This window comes from Erinaceus europaeus, chromosome 5 (assembly GCF_950295315.1).
Source record: "Erinaceus europaeus chromosome 5, mEriEur2.1, whole genome shotgun sequence".
NCBI classification, from domain to species: Eukaryota; Metazoa; Chordata; class Mammalia; order Eulipotyphla; family Erinaceidae; genus Erinaceus; species Erinaceus europaeus.
Window position 1 is genome coordinate 52,800,386 of NC_080166.1, and position 14,727 is coordinate 52,815,112.

The 14,727-nt window shown below is 42.7% G+C and overlaps 1 pseudogene; it reads left to right on the forward strand.

Moving 5' to 3' along the window:
- Window positions 1–13,801: 13,801 nt before the first annotated feature.
- Window positions 13,802–14,397, forward strand: LOC103108051 (V-type proton ATPase subunit F-like; annotated as a pseudogene).
- The last annotated feature ends 330 nt before the right edge of the window (window positions 14,398–14,727 follow it).

The following is a 14,727-nucleotide window of genomic DNA, read 5'->3' on the forward strand; positions in this document are numbered from 1 at the left end:
TGTAATACATTCACAACAGAAAAAAAAATGTTTTAGATAATGTTTATTAAACTAGAGAGATCAGAGTACCACCTCAGCACTCTGTGTGGTGTTAGGGATGAACCCAGGGCTTCATGCATGCAAAGTATGTACTTCACTGGCTCTACTTAGATTCCTTAAAGTCACATCTGCTGTCACACGGAATTGTATACCATATAGTAAGAGAATATCTTTGAGTACTCATGTTCTAAAAATAAATTCTGGTATCTGTCACAGAAATAATCTACTAGCGTACTGGAAAAGTTGAAAACAAAAAAGGGGGCTGGGTGGTAGCACACTGGTTGAGTGCAAATGTCAAAATGCACAAGGACCCAAGTTTAAACCCTGCAGGGGGAAAGCTTCACAATGGGTAAAGCAGGTCTGCAGACATCTCTCTGTCTCTCTTGCTCTCTTTCTCCTCCTTCCCTCTCAATTTCTGGCTGTCTCTATCCAATAAATAATGACGATAAAAAATTTTAAAATAAAAGAACAAACATGAAGACTAGCACAATAGTTTACTGGATAGTGCCTCTACTATATGCACCACCCAAATTCAAGGCTGTTCCCTAGTGCTTAGGTGCAGTGCTGTCTAGCCCCACCCCCCAACTGCAGGCTTACGCCATCTCTCTTTCTATAGCTAAGTCAGCCAGATAGTGACGGCCAAAGAAATACAAGTTTAAATAATTCTTCTGCTTGCTGGCAACAATTGGTAAAGCCCTATGTCTAAATGAAGTGTAACCCACATTACTGTCCGGCCAAACTCAGTCGCTAAATGGAAGTCAGCCTCTGTTTCTGCCCAATCCTGTTTTGGAAGCCCAACCTGACAGTTAAGCTGCTATTCATGTGAGAGAACCAGCAACCTATGTGCTCCAGGAAGGCAGGAAAGCCAAACCAAGTTCTCAGGATTCAAACAAGAAGGGAATTGATCCTCTCAAGACAGAAAAGATAGACAGTGAATGGGGTCTGGGTTTGGATGGGAAGGAACAAAGTGAAATTTTACCTTCCTTGTCAACAGATCATTACAAAGTTTCCTGAGTTGGTAAGAATTCTGATCCTTTGCCCATGCCTTCAGCTTTTAACAGAATCTTGTCTGTAGGTTCCTGAGCAAACAGGTCTGGAGGAGTGTAGCCCTGGTATCTACAAGAATTTAGCAAAGTTTTTCACTAATATTTTCGTTTCCTTTGGCTGTTTAAGGAATTAATTTGCTAGATAATCCTGGGGAGTCCCACTAGCTGGGAACCCTTGCTTTCAAATGCATTTTGTAAATTTATCTAACTGGAACTTTCTCCATGAAGGCCATTATAATCCTAGATTGTCCTGGGAAGATCTTATTATGTTCTGTTGCTCTCTAGGGCTTCCTAGACCACAGTTCTTATATATAAAGAGACCAACTGTGCTGGAGAGAGGTACACTCACTTCAAGGAAACATAAGAATCCCAGTGCTTAAGCTGAGAGTTTCATGGGGACCAAGTTAGTACCTGAGAGGGCTATGCTTCCGATTAAAGGTCTTATGGTGTTTTATAGTTGTACCTTATTGCCAAAAATTGTGGAAAAAAAAAAAAAAGAAGACTAAACTCTATTTGACACTATATGAAGTGGATAGTCTCTTTTCAGAAAACTGCCAAATTAGGCAAAAAAGCAGAAAGATTTTATAAGGAGGGTGTTTTGCAGAAAAGTGAGAAATTTTACACAAACAACTGTAATTACTGTAAGCCATTAATCCCAATAAAATATATTTCTTAAAAAGAACAATGAAAGGACTGGGTGGTGGCTCATCTGATTGAGCACATGTTACAGTGCATGAGGAACTGGGTTCGAGACCCCAGTTCCCACCTGCAGGGGAAAAGCTTTGCGAGAGGTAAAGTAATGGTGCAGGTGTCTCTCTGTCTCTGTCCCTTTCTGTCACTCCCTTCCCTCTTGATTTCTAGTTGTCTAAACCCAATAAACAAAGATAATTTAAAAATTAAAAAAAAAATTGTTGGTATGCTTCTAATTCTGCTTCTAAAACCCCTTCTGTTTCATTGGTTTAACACACCCCCCCCCCCCTGCTTAACACTGTATTCTATTTACATAACCACTGTTAACTAAGCACTGCCCTGCCTCTAGGGCATTGGTTTAATCCCACTGGTTCATACTCTCTTTTTGCTCTGCCCCCCTCCTTGTCACACCCTGATTTCCACCAATCTCTTTTTGCTCCACCCTCTCTATGTCACATCCTGTTTCCACCCTACTTGGCGAGTATATATAAGGACAGGATTATGATTAGAGATAATATAGCTTAGACTGTGCTGTGTTCCACATGAATAAAGACTGAAATGCATACCACCCAGCCATGAGTCCCTGGTCGTCTGTCTCCCGCCTGCAAAGCTAGCCTGGCAAACAATGAAGAAACAAACAAAATATTCAACTAGAAGCTCCCAACCCATCTTGTTTAGAATGAGAAGACCTAGAGCTTGTTTCAGAACAACTGAAGATATACTGTGTTTCTAGTCAAGGTGAGTATTTACAAGAACAGTCAGTCTGCTGGCTACAGGGTGATGACTCACCCAGCAGAATGCACATATTTCCATAGGTTCAAAGCCAAGATTTCCACCTTAGGTTTGCATGAGCAGTTGAGTAGAACTGCAGGTTCCTCTCCTTTCTCTGTTTTGCATGCTCATTTTTTAAAAAAGAAAAACTAGTGTAGTCACAGGCCCTTTGGACTAGAACTAAAATAGGTCTACTAGCTATCTACAAAATGGAACCCCCCCCCAACTCTTCATCTGCTCTATTCCAACCTTTAGGTTCATGATTAGTGAACAATTTGTTTGGCTTTATATATTAACTCTTTTCAGCCACTAGGTTCCAGATGCTAACATGATGCCAACTAGACTTCCCTGGAACGACAACCCCACCACTGTGTCCCAGATCCCCGCCCCACTAGGGAGACAGGTTGGGAGTATGGATCGACCTGTCAACACTCATATTCAGCAAGGAAGCAATTACAGAAGCCAGACCTTCCACCATCTGCATCCCATAATAACCCTGAGTCCATACTCCCAAAGGGATAAAGAATAGGGAAACTATCAGGGGAAGGGGTGGGATGTGGAGTTCTGATGGTGGGAATTGTGTGGAGTTGTACCCCTCTTATCCTATGGTTTTGTCAATGTTTCCTTTTTACAAAAAAAAAAAAAAAAAAAAAACGGTTCGAGCCCCCGGCTCCCCACCTGCAGGGGAGTCGCTTCACGGGCGGTGAAGCAGGTCTGCAGGTTTCTATCTTTCTCTCCCCTCTCTCTCTGTCTTCCCCTCCTCTCTCCATTTCTCTCTGTCCTATCCAACAACAAAGCAATGTCAACAATGGCAATAATAACCGCAACGAGGCTGCAACAACTAGGGCAACAAAAAGGGGGGAAAATGGCCTCCAGGAGTGGTGGATTCATGGTGCAGGCACCGAGCCCAGCAATAACCCTGGAGGAAAAAAAAAAAAAAAAAAAGACTGCCAGGATTGGTGGAGTCATGAGGCATTAAGGGTAATAAGCCTGTGACAAAAAAATAAATTTGGTTTTGGCTTGTTGATATGCCATTCCTGGCAAAAGTGCTTCCATTTTGGATCTAGAAGTTTATTTGAGCAATATTTTGTGTTTACTTCTATAACAGCCTTTTGCTCTGTTAAATTTTAATTCTATTTTTTGTTGTTGTCCACTTACTACCTCAGTAGACTATAGTAGACTATGATACTTTTAAAGGCAATGAACATTTGTCATGACTAGTAAAGAATTAATTCAGGATAATATCTGATATCTTCCCTGCCCCCAATATCAGAGCTGCTCAAGAGGCATTCTTTGAATTACCATCATAATCCACTGGGTCTTGTTAGAAATGCAAATTATCAAGCCCAATTCAGATCCCCAAAGGAAACAAATTTCTAGGGGTTCCTCACAGACCCAGAGTCTGTGTTTTAACAATTCCTCTTGTTATTCTCATGCACCATAAAGTTTAATCAAACACTGTTCAAGACCTTGTGGTGTTGACTTGTCCTCTATGGTCTTAAAAAATGGGAAAAGTAGCCCCCCTTCTAATGATAGCATTTTTTTTGCCTCCAGGGTTATTGCTGGGGCTCAGTGCCAGCACCATGAATCCACTACTCCTACAGGTCATTTTCCCCCTTTTGTTGCCCTTGTTGTTGTAGCCTTGTTGTGGTTATTGTTGTTGTTTATGTCATTCATTGTTGGATAGGACAGAGAGAAATGGCGAGAGGAGGGGAAGACAGAGGGGGAGAAATAGACAGACATCTGCAGACCTGCTTCACCACCTGTGAAGCAACTCCCCTGCAGGTGGGGAACTGGGGGCTCGAACTGGGATCCTTACGCAGGTCCTTGCGCTTCGCACCACCTATGCTTAACCCACTGCGCTACCGCCCAACCTCCTAATGATAGCATTTAATCAAAAGGAATGTTTGCTACTGGAATTGAAACAGGTGAGCAAGTGAGGCACAATGGAAGTTGAACTGGAAGCTGATTCACATGTTTGACCAATTTCCATCAAACAAGAAAAAGATGTTTGTGGCAGTTATTGACTTCATTAGCAGCAAATGGGATTGGCCAGTAGCATCATGGTTTCATAAGTATAATATGGGTCTGGACCCAACTTTACCATGTGGTGGCGATGTGTTTCCCCACATCAAAAGCAATTCTCTGACACCAACTGAGTGTCCTACAGTTCCATTCAATTCTACACTACTGGAGGTAACATTATAGTCCACAGTTGTGTTTTGTTTTGTTTTGTTTTGTTTTGTTTTTGTTTTGCCTCCAGGGTTCTGGATGGGGCTTGGTGCCTGCACTACGTACAAATCCATTGCTCCTACTGGCCATTATTTTACATTTTTGTTGTTGCTGTTGTTGTTGGATAGGATAGAGAGAAATTGAGAGAGGAGGGGAAGACAGAGAGGGAGAGATAAACATAGACACCTGCAGACCTGCTTCACCACTTGTGAAGCAAGGTGGGGAGCCAGGCCTTGAACTAGGATCCTTGCACTGGTCCCTATGCTTTGCACTATGTGCGCTTAACTCGATGCAACACCACCTGGCCCCCCCCTTTTTTTTTAAAGATTTTATTTTTGAATGAGTTTCTCATAGGAGGAGAGTGAGAAAGAACCAGACATCACTCTGGTACATAAACTGGACTGAGGACCTTCTACTTGAGAGTTCAAGGTTTTATTCACTGCACAACCTCCTAGACCACCATATTCCAGAGTATAAGGGTTCAGCCCCACTTCAGATACCAGATATAAGTTCCAGTTGTCAGCTATGCTTTTGACTAACCAACTGTGGACAAAAGATTTCACTGACTCCCCACCTCTGGATTTAATTTGTGTACTAGTGCAGCTCACAGAGCTCAGACCTTTTACTTATGAGATTACTACTTACTACAAAAGGATAGGGGCTGGGTGGTGGTGCACCTGGTTGAGTGCATATGCTCCAATGGGCAAGGTCTGGGGTTCGAGCCCTCAGTCTCCACCTGCAGGGGGAAAGCTTTGCGAGTGGTGAAGCAATGTTGCAGGTGTTTCTCTCCCTCTCTCCCTTTCCTTCCCTCTCAATTTCTGTCTGTCTCTATCAATAAATAAAGATAATGAAAAATGAATTTTAAAAGTCACCTTTAACTTTTAAAAAATTATAAAAAATAAAAATAGAAAAGCATATAACTCAGGAGCAGCGGGACACAAGAGATGCATAAAGCAGCATATGGGGAAAAGGCACAAAACTCCATGCCGGAGGTCAGGCGGTAGTGCAGCAGGTTAAGTACACATGGTGGGAAGCACAAGGACCAGCATAAGGATCCCGGTTCGAGCCCCCAGCTCCTCACCTGCAGGGGAGTCGCTTCACAGGTGGTGAAGCAGGTCTTCAGGTGTCTATCTTTCCTCTCCCCCTCTCCGTCTTCCCCTCCTCTCTCCGTTTCTCTCTGTCCTATCCAGCAAGAACAACAATAACAACAGCATTAATAATAAACACAACAATGATAAAACAAGAAGGGCAACAGAAGGAAGTAGTCTCAGGGAGCAGTGGATTTGTGGTGCAGGCACCGAGCCCCAGCAATAACTATGGAGGCAAAAAAATAAGTAAGTACATTAAAACTCCATGCCAAAGATGGTCAAAGAAACCTATGTCTCCCATCAGTCATTACCCCCTGTCAAATTTCTTTGCTCCCATGACTCCAAAATAATTTTTAAAAAGAAAAACACAAATTGATTCAAAAAGGAGGTCTAATGTGAACTGCAATAAGAAGTTATTGTTGGTTTTAAGATTATATGGTGGGGCCCAAAACTGATGTTTTAGGTTATCCAGAGAGGAAAGTACAAAGAGAAAGAAGTGGGACCAGGCAGTGGCTCAGCTGGTTAAGCATACACATTACAGTGCTTAAGGTCCCAGGTTCAAACCCTGGTCCCCACCTGCAGGAGGAAAGCTTCACGAGTGGTAAAGCAGGGTTGCAGGTGTCTTTCTCTGTCTCTTTCTTTCTCTATCTCTCCCCTTCCTCTCAATTTCTAGCTGTCTCTATCCAATAAATAAATAAAGATAATAAAAAGCAAAAAAAAAAAAAGAGAGAGAGAAAGAAGCTATTTGCAGGGTTCTCTGAAGAACAAACAGGATAAATAGATGATAGGGATGATACAGATAAATGATAGGTAGATAGATAGATAGATAGGTATGAAGGTTTATTAGGGAAATTATATTATAGATACCAAGAAATCTAATGATCTGCTATCTGTTTGTTTATTTATTTATTTATTTATTTATTTATTTTAACTGGAACACTGCTCAGCTCTGCTTTATGATGGTACAGGGGATTGAACCTAAAATTTTGGGGCCTCAGCCATGGAGTCTCTTATATGCTATGTACCCCAGCCCTTGATCTGCTATCTACAAATGAGCACACCAATAAACCGGGAAAAGCTAGTAGCAAAATTCAGTCTAGGTCTATCAGCCTGAGAGTCAGAGAAGCCAATTGTTTAAGTCCCAGTCTGAATTCAAAGGCCAACAACCAAAAGATCTGATGTCTAAGAGCAGGTGAAGATGAGTTCCCCTGTTCCAGCAAGAGAAAAATTATTCTTTTCTTGCCATTTTCCTCTATGAAGACCCTCTAGACTAGAGAAAAAGCATTTGCTTCAGAGGGTGGTGAGGGTGATATTTTGTACTCTGTTCACTGATTAAGATGCTAATGTCTGTGGTTAGGGAGGTGGCGCAGTGGATAAAGCATTAGATTCTCAATCATGAAGTCCTGAGTTCCATCCCTGGCAGCACATGTACCAGAGTGATGTCTGGTTCTTTCTCTCCTCCTATCCTTCTCATGAATAAATAAAGTAGTTCTTTAAAAAAAGATGCTAATGTCTTTTCAAAAGCAGACATACCCAGTAATATTTTAGTAGCTATATGTGTCTTCCTTTATCCAGTTTAGATGATGCAAAATTAACTATCATATATAGCTTTTCAGATAAACATAGTGAGAGAGACCACAGCATCAAAGCTGCCTACAATGCAGAGGGGACCAGACTTGAGAAAACTACTTGGAACTCTCAGTTAAAAATTAAGAACTGCAAGTTTGGCTGTGTAGTTTAATCTTGCCTACATCTTGAAGTATAACTGGATATATACAGAAGCTATTCATACTTGTGTAATCATCCATTACAACATTTGCCAAGTTAAATATTTATTTCCTTTTCCTAACTGTGATCCTCTGTTGAATCACTGGAATGGTCCTCATGTGGACTATGCTGATTCATGAAATGTGTACTGGGGAGAGAGAATGGAAGGGATGGGGTGGTGTCTCAGAAGCCTTGCATTACCTGAGGGTCACTGGGCAATTTTACTTTGAGGTGTGTAGTTTCCGTACATTATAGATACATGTACGCATGTCCCCTGCCCCCTACACCCTGATTTATATCTAGGGTCTGTAACTTTGCCAGTGTGCCATTTGAAAGGAAACTAGGGAGTCCCATGGGCTAGGAAAGGTCTCACCATATTATTGGAGTTGGAAGGTTAGCATCTCAGGCTTGGTGTTTCTGGTTACAGTCCAAAATGAAATGTGGCATGGTGGTTCTAGCTGCATTGATTTAATTGAGATCAGCAGAAGCAGTATCACAGGGTAGGGGATCAAGAGGAGAAGCATGGTGTGTGTCTGTGGTGGGTGGTGGTTAGAGAGCATAATGGTTATGCAAAGAGACTCTCATGCCTGAGGCTCCAAGGTCCGAGGTTCAATCTACCACACCACCAATAAGCCAGAGCTGAGCAGTGGTCTGGTTTAAAACAAAAAGGAAAAGCAACAAGAAATACAAACAAAGCCTCAGAGGTTCCAAGACTGAAAGAAATATGGATTTTATTTTATTTTTCCATTGTATTTGATATGACAGAGAGAAATTGATAGGGGAAGGTGAGGTAGAGAGGGAGAGAGAAGGAAACATCTGCAGATCTACTTGGATGCACTTGAAGCTTCCTTGCAAGTGGAAAGTCGTCCAGGGCTCGAACCCAGATCCTTCTGCAGGCCTTTGCCTTTAGTACTATATGCACTTAACTGGGTGTGCAAACCACCCAGCTCCCAAAATATATGGATTTTAAAGAGATAAGAAAGGTTCCTTGCTGTCTTAGAATTGAAGAATAATATAATAATAAAATATAAAAAGGTAATATAATATAATAATTGCTATTGTTATAACCAAGTTGTTTGGGAGCTTGGTTTACTTTGAAAATTCTTCGTTAAGGTTTACTGTACCAGGGAGTCGGGCGATAGCGCAGCGGGTAAGCGCACGCACGTGGTACAAAGCGCAAGGACCAGTGTAAGGATCCCGGCTCAAGCCCCCATCTTCCCACCTACAGGGGGGTCACTTCACAGGCAGTGAAGCAGGTCTGCAGGTGCCAATCTTTCTCTTCCCTCCTCTCTCTATTTCTCTCTGTCCTAGCCAAGAACACCACCAACAATAATAACAACAATAAAACAACAAAGGCAACAAAAGGGAATAAATAAATATTAAAAAAAAAGATTTACTGTACCATACATTACCTCAATTTTTATTTTTTAAAAAATGTATTTAACCAGAGAGACAGACAGAGAGTGTGTCATGTGTTGCGAACCCAGAGCCACAAGGCTGCTGAGTCTGACCACTCCAGCCCCGGGAGGCAGTTTCCAGTAAGAGGGAGCTGCCTTGCTGGGGGGCTGGGGGGTTTCTTTTGTGCTGTCCCCTCCCTGAAAGACTTGGGGGCCCAGAGAGGGGGCTGCCATCTGGGGGTGCAGCCGAGACAAGCCCCTCAGAGGTGCAGGGGAGGGGGGCATGACCTCATTTTCTTGAAGCTGAGGAAGATCAAATGTGTTTGATGTTTACGAAATGATTTTTATGATGATGTTTTTAGCAAAAATTGATGTATGGGATATTAGAATATGCCAGCATTTCTCTTTTTTCTTTCCTCATCTAGGGTTATTACTGGGGCTTGGTGCAAGTACTACAAATTTGCTGCTCCTGGGGGGACATATTTCTCATTTTGTTGCCCTTGTTGTTGGACAAGATAGAGATAAATCAAGAGAGGAGGGAAAGACAGAGAGGGTGAGAGAAAGATGGACACCTGCAGAGCTGCTTCACCACCTGTGAAGCGGCCGCCCTGCAGGTGGGGAGCCTGGGGCTCAAACCAGGATCCTTACACCAGTCCTTGCTCTTAATGCCATGTGTGCTTAACCTGCTGTGCTACCTCCAAGTCCCCTACTATGCTAGTGTTTCTCATCCTTAAAATTTAAAAAGAACAAGTTTTGGCTCCTGTGAGCATTTTCCATTTTTCTATCATTCACACATGTTAAGAAGCAGCTGGGTTTAAAACACAGCCACACAAATTGTTGCAGTCATGTGTCCTAGAGCTCTGCTTCCCCAGAGCCCTTCTCCACTAGGGAAAGAGAAAGAGAGGCTGGGAGTATGGATCGACCTGTCAACGCCCATGTTCAGCAGAGAAGCAATTACAGAAGCCAGACCTTCCACCTTCTGCATCCCACAATGATCTTGGGTCCATACTCCCAGAGGGTTAAAGAATAGGAAAGCTTGGGGTCAGGTGGTGGCTCACCTGGCTAAGTACACATTATTAAGTACACACAGTGCATAAATTCCCAGATTCAAGCCCCTGGTCCCTGCCTGTAGGGGGAAAGCTTCACAAATGGTGAAGCAGGGCTGCAGGTGTCTCTCTGTCTCTCTCCCTCGCTACCTCCCCCACTGCTCTCAATTTCTCTCTATCCAATAATAAATGCTGGGAAATTGTGCCAATGCAGTCACATCTGCCATGTGGTCCCCTCAGGCTACTGCTAGTTCCCTGGAGAGTTGGGACATTCTCGGAGTGCCTGTTCAGCCATGTTGTGCCCTCAGGACATTGTCTATATCCCCAAGATATCTGGAGTGCTCTGGTTACTCCTCCCCTCTCCCATTCTCACGAGAGTTATCATCCTATCCTGGAGTGCTATGGTTACTCCTCCCCCTTCCCATTCTCGCAAAAGCTACTCCTATAAAAACCCTTTGTTTTCCGCACCTCGCTCTCTTGCCGGTGCTCCACTCTGGTGTTCAGACGCAGGGAAGGTTACTGCGTGAGGCGGCCATTTTCTCTACCTCCATGTGGCCCAACCTGCTTCTTTAACACCCAACTCTGAGGTGCCAGCGTGAATAAAGATTTGTGTTTCCTCTTCGCTCTGGACCCTCTCTCTCTCTTCTCTGCGGCCCGCGTACTACAACATCTGGCTCTACAACAAATAAATACATAAATAATATATTTTTTTAAAGAATAGGAAAGCTATCGGGAGGGTATGGGATACAGAGGTCTGGTGGTGGGAATTGTGTCTTTTCCTATGGTTTTGTCAATGTTTCCTTTTTATAAATAAAAAATAAAAAAAAACCAGCCACTCCCACACCCAGTGAAGCACATATATTAACAAGAACAGAGACCCAGGTTCCAGTCTTCACCCTCACACCCACCCCAACTCCAGCCTGCAGGTGTCTATATTTCTCTCCCCTCTCTACTTCTCCTTACTATCTCAATTTCTCTCTGTCCTGTCTAATAAAAAACTAAATGGGAAAAAAATGGGGGAAAAATGGCTGACAGGTGGAGCCCCAGAAACAACTCAGATTAAAAAAAAAAAATGTAGCCACTCCTTGCTAGGAATACTCTAAGACTCAGTGCCACCATTGGAACCTGTTCTCTCTCCCTAGATAGCCTTAAACAGAAAGAGGAAGTTATCCAAGAACATTTATCATTTTTTTCCGTTCTCTGATTTGGTCAGATTTGTAGCATCATAACCTACAGTTTCTTTTGCTTTAATCAGAGGAACAGAAAGGATTCTTCCATCAACATCAGGAGAGCTCTCCTGGTATAAGGGCCAGATGTTTCTGCCATAGTAGCTTCTAGGTCTACTCTTGAATCATACAATGATTTGGAAACAGCATACTGATGAAGAAAAATTTGAAGTTCTTAATGCCTGTAGAGCATGATTGTAGGCTGCAGTCTATAATATACTTTTAAAAGATGCGTAAGGAAAAGAATACAGGAGCTGCAAACACAAATGGGTCTTTGAGGTAACTCTTAGACACTAGGAGAAATATAGCTTGCTTACTTACTTACGTCTTTAGATGTATGTATCACACCGGGCAGGTTCTTTTGAAAAATTTTAAATCTACTTTATTCATTTATTTATTGAATAGAGATAGAGAAAGGGGAGATAGAGAGGAAGAGAGCAAAAGAGACACTGAAGCTCTGCTTCACTGCTCGTGAAGCTTCTCCCTGCGGGCAGAGATACGTGTCCTTGTACATTGTAACATATGCACCTTACCAGGTGTGCCACTGCCTAGTCCCTGTCCTGGGTGGATTATTAACTCTCTTTTTAATGCTGTAGAAATGGTCTGAGGAGAAAACACAGCAGTTTACATAATACTTTCATGCACGATGCATTAGATATCCCAGGTCCAAGTACTGGCACCACCATAGGTCAAAGCTGAGTAGGCTCTAGTTAAGAAAAAAAAAAGTTACAGAAGTAACTAATGTAATTACAATGTTTTATTTTTTTAAATAAAATTCTTATGTGACTCATTTCCACACATTTATCTGCTTGGCTTTTCATAATAAAATACCACAGACTGGAGGAGGGTTGAAACAATAGAAATTAATTTTCCTACAGCTTAACAAGTTGAAAATTCCAGATGAGTGTATCAGTGAGTTTGATTTCTCCTGAGACCTTTCTTCTTGGCTAGTATATGGCCACCTCCCTGTGTCCCCATGGGGTTTCTCCTCTCTCTCCTCTGTGGGTACATCTCTATGTCTCAGTGTGACCTAGTCTTGGTTTCTCTTAAGGACACATCAATGTGTGCCTTAGAACCATTTATGTGACCTCACTTAAGCTTCCCTATCATTTAGAAGGCTCTATCCTTAAATAATAATCATATTCTGAAGTAGTCCAGTTAGGACTTTGACAGATGTATTGGGAGCAGAGAACATGCTTTAACCTATTAACAACCAATAAAAGAAAATCCTTTCCCCCTCTACACCCTGATTCTACTCTAGGCTTCCTCTAATTTTTTTTCTATGCACCTTGCCACCTTTAATGACTGATTTGTAAAGTTAGTTCTTGCTGTTCTGACTTTCTCCTGATTTTCACTACTGTAGAAGAGGACATAACCGCAGATCCCATCTGCACATGGGTTCATGAAATCTTCTAGAATTGTACTGAATGCTTGGTTAGATCATTGCTCAAAGTTTACTTTGTTGGGCTCACATAACTATTTATAGTTTATCTGTATAGTCCGTCATAATTATATTTCCATTTCATTGAGTCTCTTTCCTGGAGATAATAATCATTTTTAATTTCTACTGTTTTATCATTCAGCAACACTTATCACAGTTCATTTTCTGCTCCGTACTGAAGAGCAGTCCCTTCTATTATGATCAACCAAACTCATGGGGAAGGACGCAAGGGTTTTCAATGTGTCACCTTCCTGCACCATCTCCGGTTTGAGATCTTTGTTGCCACTCGTAGAATTATCATGAGAATGGAAAATTACCTATATTTTAAATTTGGTTCACATTTCACTTGGCATGTAATAATACCGTCTGTTCTATAGTAGGCACTCAGAAAATAATATTTCTGTCTACGGCCATACCACCCTGAACATGCCCGATCTCATCAGATCTCGGAAGCTAAGCAGGGTCGGGCCTGCTTAGTACTTGGATGGGAGAAAATAATATTCCTTTGTATCTATGTGCGATGGAGGGTTAATAGGATTCTAAACACCCCCAGGGACATGTGAGGGTCAGGTAGGGTAAGCCTGCAAACTGTCTTTACATAGAAACTTAACGCCATCTTACAAAAAAAAAAAAGGGTGAGGGGACTGACAAAATTCAATAGTTAAGTCCCAGAAGAAGAAGCACTTGAAAACCTAGCATGGTATCTTCTACTGCTCAACTTTGTTGTTCTTGGCTTCTAGAATTCAAGCCTATGGCTTTATAGAGAAAAGTGTATAAGCAATACTCTAGGTCTTGACCTCAGCTCACTATGTGGTCCAGAGTCTGCTATTCTGCATCAGAAATTCACTTCAGCATGAATTCTCCAGAATGTGAGATTGATGGTCATATAGTTACATGTCTAATCAGTGTTGCAGCTCTAGATATATAAATAAGATATATAATTATGTTGTTAATATCTTCACACTGTCTCTCAAATCAGACTTTAAAGATGACAATCATAGTGCGAGTGAGGAGAGTTACTCTTAATGAGGCTATAAAAAAATTATAGCTAGGCGCAGGCGGGGCTTCGGTGACGCGGGGCCTTCCGGGCCGCTCTCTGCCAGGCTGCGAGGATGGCGGGGAGGGGAAAGCTCATTGCGGTGATCGGAGACTAGGACACGAGGACACGGTGACTGGCTTCCTGCTCGGCGGCATAGGGGAGCTGAACAAGAACCGCCACCCTAATTTCCTGGTGGTGGAGAAGGATACCACGGTCAATGAGATCGAAGACACCTTCCGGCAGTTTCTAAACCGGGACGACATTGGCATCATCCTCATCAAACAGTACATCGCTGAGATGGTGCGGCACGCGCTGGACGCCCACCAGCGCTCCATCCCAGCCGTGCTGGAGATCCCGTCCAAGGAGCACCCCTATGATGCCACCAAGGACTCCATCCTGCGGAGGGCCAGGGGCATGTTCACCGCTGAAGACCTGCGCTAGCAGGCTTCCCCTGGCCCTGCAGCCCATCAGCCCTTCTTCAACCTCTGGGCTCCAAGCTCCTCCCTCTCCCCACATGGTTCCTGGGGTGCGGCCATTAAAGCCACAGCTGGTCATGAACCAGAGAGTCTGACTGTCTCCTCTCTCTCCACTGCCTTCTTCCTGTGCTGTTAGTGTCACTGCTGGTGTTAAATTAAATGAATGTCCTTGCTTCTCAAAAAAAAAAAAAAAACTTATAGCTCACCGAGCTACAAAAAAATAAATAAATAAATAAGCACATAGAGAAAGCACTGCAGACATTTAAAGATACGGAGTAAAGTTCAAAACTCAAGGGTGCGCACACTGACTTACCATTCGTGTTCAAAAGTGTTAATGTATTTTTTTTTCTTTTTACTAGCTCAACTCTGGCTTTTGGAAGTTGGAGGAGGAAGAGATTGAACCTGTGACCTCAGAGCCTCAGGCATGAGAATCTGTTTGTATAACCATTATGCTATCTCCCCTGCCCAC